This window comes from Propithecus coquereli, unplaced genomic scaffold (genome assembly GCF_000956105.1).
Source record: "Propithecus coquereli isolate 6110/MARCELLA unplaced genomic scaffold, Pcoq_1.0 Scaffold302, whole genome shotgun sequence".
In the NCBI taxonomy this organism is placed as follows: domain Eukaryota; kingdom Metazoa; phylum Chordata; class Mammalia; order Primates; family Indriidae; genus Propithecus; species Propithecus coquereli.
In genome coordinates, this window is record NW_012148642.1 from 1,411,504 (window position 1) to 1,416,330 (window position 4,827).

The window sequence follows — 4,827 nt, forward strand, 5'->3', positions numbered from 1 at the left end:
TCTTGTCACATAACTTTATTAAATAGACAACTAATTGTATTAAGTTTCCACAGGAAACTAGTAAAGTTACAAATGTGTGTGCTACAATGACACTAGATCTTCTTTATTGCCATCAATAATTCACCACCTACCTTTCCATTTAATATCCCAAGCTCCATCTATTTATGGATATTTTTATATATACATCATATATAATTTTATTGTCATGATGGTTGTGAGACTTGGATAGAAGAAACAGGTGCTGACTCCATGACAGTAAGTTTGCAGCTGAAAATGGATATTGTGCTAGGCAAACTCCACTTGTCCCTGCTATCTTCACCAATCAGGTAAGCCACTGCTGGGACAGGTGACAAAAGGCAAAAGCCCAGCTACTGAGGCAAGTCAACACACCAGCTCAGGCAGCTCCCATTTCCTTGACACTGCACACTGGTGTCCCACTGATGCTCCTAATGGTGGCAGCAGATGACAGGGTCAACCTCTTCTACAAACTAGTTCTCAGACCCAGTAGATTAAGACGACTTCTGTATCTTTCCGATGCGTGAATGTAACAGATGTTCCTTATATAGTACCTCTCTTGTCACAACTTTATTAGACAACTAACTGTGGTATTAAGGTTCCATAGGAAACTAGTAAAGTTACAAATATGTGTGCTAAAATTTGACACTTGATCTTCTCTATTGCCATTAATACTTCACCACCTACCTTTCCATTTAATATCCCACAGCTCTGCATCTCCTAGGCCACACCCTAAAACTTACTTTGAATGTACTTCAAAGGAAGTACATCATCAGGAAGAGAGGAAGATATCCTAAATATGTTTGTTTTGCTCTGGCTTGTTGTTGACAGAGGGGAAGGTGGCACTGCGTCTGCTGGAACATCTAGTTACAGCTTAGTCTAGCTCCACATGGAGGCTTTTCTATAAAAATCATACTGGGATTCCAGGGTCACTGTAAACTTAGCTTAGACCCAATGGTCTAGAAATAACAATTGCTTCCATTTAGAGAGTATTTCCTTCATGCCAGGAGCAGTCCTATGTGCTTTATGTGTTAATTCATTTAATCCATTTTACAAATGAGGAAATTAAGGCACAGATCAAAATAAATAATTTGCCCAAATTCACAGCAAGTAAATGGTAGAGCTACTAGTCATACCAGCAAGTCTGACTCCAGAGCCAGAGGTCTGGAAGCACTATGCCCGTTTTTCAAACTGCAGGTTGAGACCCATTAATGGGTAGTAAAATCAGCTTAGGGGTTTTCAACTGGCCATTCTTTAAGTATGTAGAATAGAATAAAAAATGTGCATCACAATGAGTACCATTTCATAAAACTTTTGGGTTGATTAGATACATATGTACGCAAGCATATTTATATACTAGGTCACTTACAAAATTAATTATTATAGTAAGTTGTGATCAAAAAGGTTTACACCACGCTGTGCTAACTCAGATAAAACTGACTCCACCTAGAGCCAGCCAGCCAGGATTTGAACCTCAGCTCTCCCACTAACTAGCTGTATGAGTTAAGCAAATCACCTCCTCCATCCACAGCTAAACTTCATCTATAAAGTAGAAATAATAAGGTAAAGATTTGATAAATTAACACATGTGAAGTGTTAACAGTGCCTGTCCCATGGTGTTAGGCAGGGATAAGGAGGGAGAGGAACAGATGTTTTGTCTAGGATAAGAGGATGTATGAACTGACCAACCAGAAAGAGGTAGAGAAACCACAAACTGGAGATGATGGTCAAGGCCACAAACGGGGTAAACTGGAGTATGCACATTAGCGGGTTTTAGGTGTCCTCATGAAGGATTCTGGGAGGACGCATGCACACAGACTAAGGGAGTTATGTAAGAAAACCTGTCAATCATCCAAGGGCGGGAAATTGAAACTCCATCTAAAGAAAGGAGGGGCAGTTCATTTATCATATGAAAGTACGTGTGTATTAGAAACTCAGGGATGTCTCCGCTCACGGACATAGAACCGTTACCGCTCAGGAACATATGGTGCTTAATAAATCTTGGTGTTTGGCTCGCTTGTGTCTGCTTGGCCTGCTCATTTATTCCCTCAACTCAGTCTCAGTAACCATTCTTCGATACTGAGATAAGAACCAGGAAACACAGCAACCTGACATTTGTAAGTGTTTGCTATTCCTTTAACTATTATATACATAGCTATCAATCAAATGTATTTAACATCTCTTTGGGACCCTTTTCCATTTAACTATTTTCCCACACGATATACAGCAGGGGGCAGTCTGGTTCCTTTGAGAAGGCTGGGAACAATTTCCTGCATCAGTTCAAATTGGTTTCATGGCCTGTGCACGGAAAAGAGGATTCCAATGTGGCCTCCATATTCTTTAAACAAAAGAATGCTAGTTAAAAGTTACCTTTTAATTCAAGTCGAGCAACTCTTATTTCTAAGGAAAAGAGCTAATGGGATTCCCCTACTTCGGTTCACTGTTGTCGATTATTTTCTTTCCAAAAAAAACCTTTATGAATGTTGGGGGGGGAAGGGGGAGGACAACAAAAATTAAACCTAAAAAGTACAAAGAGAAGTGATGGTTTTTAAAGTAAGGACTTAGACATCTCTCTATCGGCTGACACAGCTCACCCTTACACAGGTGAGGAAACACCCTTGCAACGGGCACAGGCCTGCTGGGGCTGGCAGTGGGGGAGGGTACGGCTGTTCCACTTGCTTCAGCTGCCATCGTACCCCCTCTGTGACAACTGAAAAGAACTAAAGGTGGAATAGAAAACTCCACCCTAGGAAATCCCATGGCATCACACCCGTTTAAACCCCTGCCAGAGGTTGTTCACTGCATTTCACATAAAATCTAAACCTGTGACCATGACCTACTAACATCGAGTCTCACCCACTCCTCACTCGCAGGAGCTGTCCTGGGACTTTGTTCCTTAAACACAGCAACTGCAGTCCTACCCTAGACCTTGACTCTTGCTGTTTCTTGTTCCCAGAACACTCTTCCCTCAGACCCTCACACAACGGGCTCCTCCTTGTTCAGGATTAAGCTCAAATGCTTCCCTGAGCACCTAGAGGGCCAATACGCCCACCTCACCCATCTCCAGCACTTCGCCCAGTGATATTTCCTCCGCAGCACTCAGTAAATCTCATGTGGTTAGTGACTTCCTGTCTTCCCTTTCTAAAATCTTCAGTTCTGTAAGAACAGAATCTTATCTGTCTTCTTCAGCACTGTATTCCCAATGTGTAGGTGGTTAAAAACCTAAGTTAGAAAAAAAGTTACTGGGCATGATGGCTCATGCCTTTAGTCCCAGCTACTCAGGGGGCTGAGGCAGGAGGATCACTTCAGGCCCAGAGTTTGAGACCAGCCTGGGCAATACAGTGAGACCCGGTTTCTTTAAAGAGAGGAAGGAAAAAAAAAAAGTTATGCTTTTGGGACAAGTCATCAAGCTACTCTACACCAAAGATAACTGGATGGAAGAAAATTCTGTCCTATCTACTTTCATAATTGTGATGCTATAGAAAGTTGGAAAGTACTTTGAAATAAATTTTAGAAAAAGTGAAAAATCCTGTTTCACCCCTGTCTCCTATTCCTCTGGCCCTAAGAATTCCTAATTAGAAGTATGATTTAAGAGTTCCACAATGGTTACTCAATATAATGGTCAGCCCACAGGAGCTACTTCAACAAGAAATGGACTGCGCTGACCTCTAACCTCTGTATACTCAGGGCAAGAATCCACCTGCAGCAGATAAACTGCAAGAGTTTTCACATTAACTGTCAGCACACAAATGCCTGTGATATCAGCTAAGGAGGAGGTGTGCAGCACTGTAGTTAAGCATGAGCTTTGGAGTCCCTAACCTTACCGCTAACCAGTGTGTGGTACTAAGCAAGTAATTTCATCCCTTGGAGCCTCGAGGTCCTCATTGATAAATGGAGCTAACACCTACCTACATCACAGGGTACCCAAGAGGACCAGCTGAAAGGCTCTATAAACCATTTAGAACAGCAGGTGAAGCAAAAAATAATAATAATCCATAAAGGGTGGTTGCATCATCAGAAGCATCGTAACTCCATTCCTCATTCTTGACCAAACCATTTTAATTTTCAACTTTAATGTACAACATGAAGTCCATAATTTCTTGAAATTCTCACCTGGCTCCTGCAGGAAAACAAAAGTGGAAAGCTTTAAGTACTTTTCTGTTCACTAATTCAAATCTGTAGTTCTTATTTATTCAATTATTCAAGCATTTATTGAGCACTGATCATGAGAGAAACCTTGTAAAGGAGAGAAGCAAAACCACCCTCCTCTCAAAGGGTTTACAGTCCAGGCATTCAAACAAAATGTCAACGCTTGTGTGTGGGAATTATTGGGACGTCTGTACGAAGACAGAAAGAGATTAGTGTTGGCAGACATGTTAATATCAAGGGAACAGGAGGCCAAGTAAGGACCAAGACTTCTGACTGTCCATAAGCAAAACTAACGACAAAATAAACTACAGAACAGGTTAACTGCCTGCCCTTTGGTGACACTCTATCCCAACCCTCCTCCTCCCTAGAGACCTCAAAACTGCTGTAATTTTCATTCCAATAAGCTACTAATAATTAAAATCACAATGGCAATACTAATAGTATTATTTAATAGGAATACTTAACTATCACATAATGCTTCCTTTCCTAAAACAATTTCCAAGGCATTTTGAATGATGGCAATTATTAAAGTGCAAAGATTAATTTAAAAACATGTTATGGCCAGGTGTGGTGGCTCATGCCTATAATCCTAGCACTTTGGGAGGCCAAGGAGGGAGGATCACTAAAGGCCAGGAGCTGGAGACCAGCCTGGACAACACAGTG

General features: G+C 41.3%; 1 protein-coding gene across 1 annotated transcript in view; it reads right to left on the reverse strand.

Moving 5' to 3' along the window:
• Positions 1–4,063: 4,063 nt before the first annotated feature.
• Positions 4,064–4,827, reverse strand: part of NDUFB2 (NADH dehydrogenase (ubiquinone) 1 beta subcomplex, 2, 8kDa) — a 15,283-nt gene continuing 14,519 nt past the window's right edge. Inside the window, exon 4 of the mRNA XM_012649777.1 lies at positions 4,064–4,135. The gene's annotated coding sequence lies outside the window, so the exon portion shown is untranslated. The remainder of the gene's footprint in view (positions 4,136–4,827) is intronic.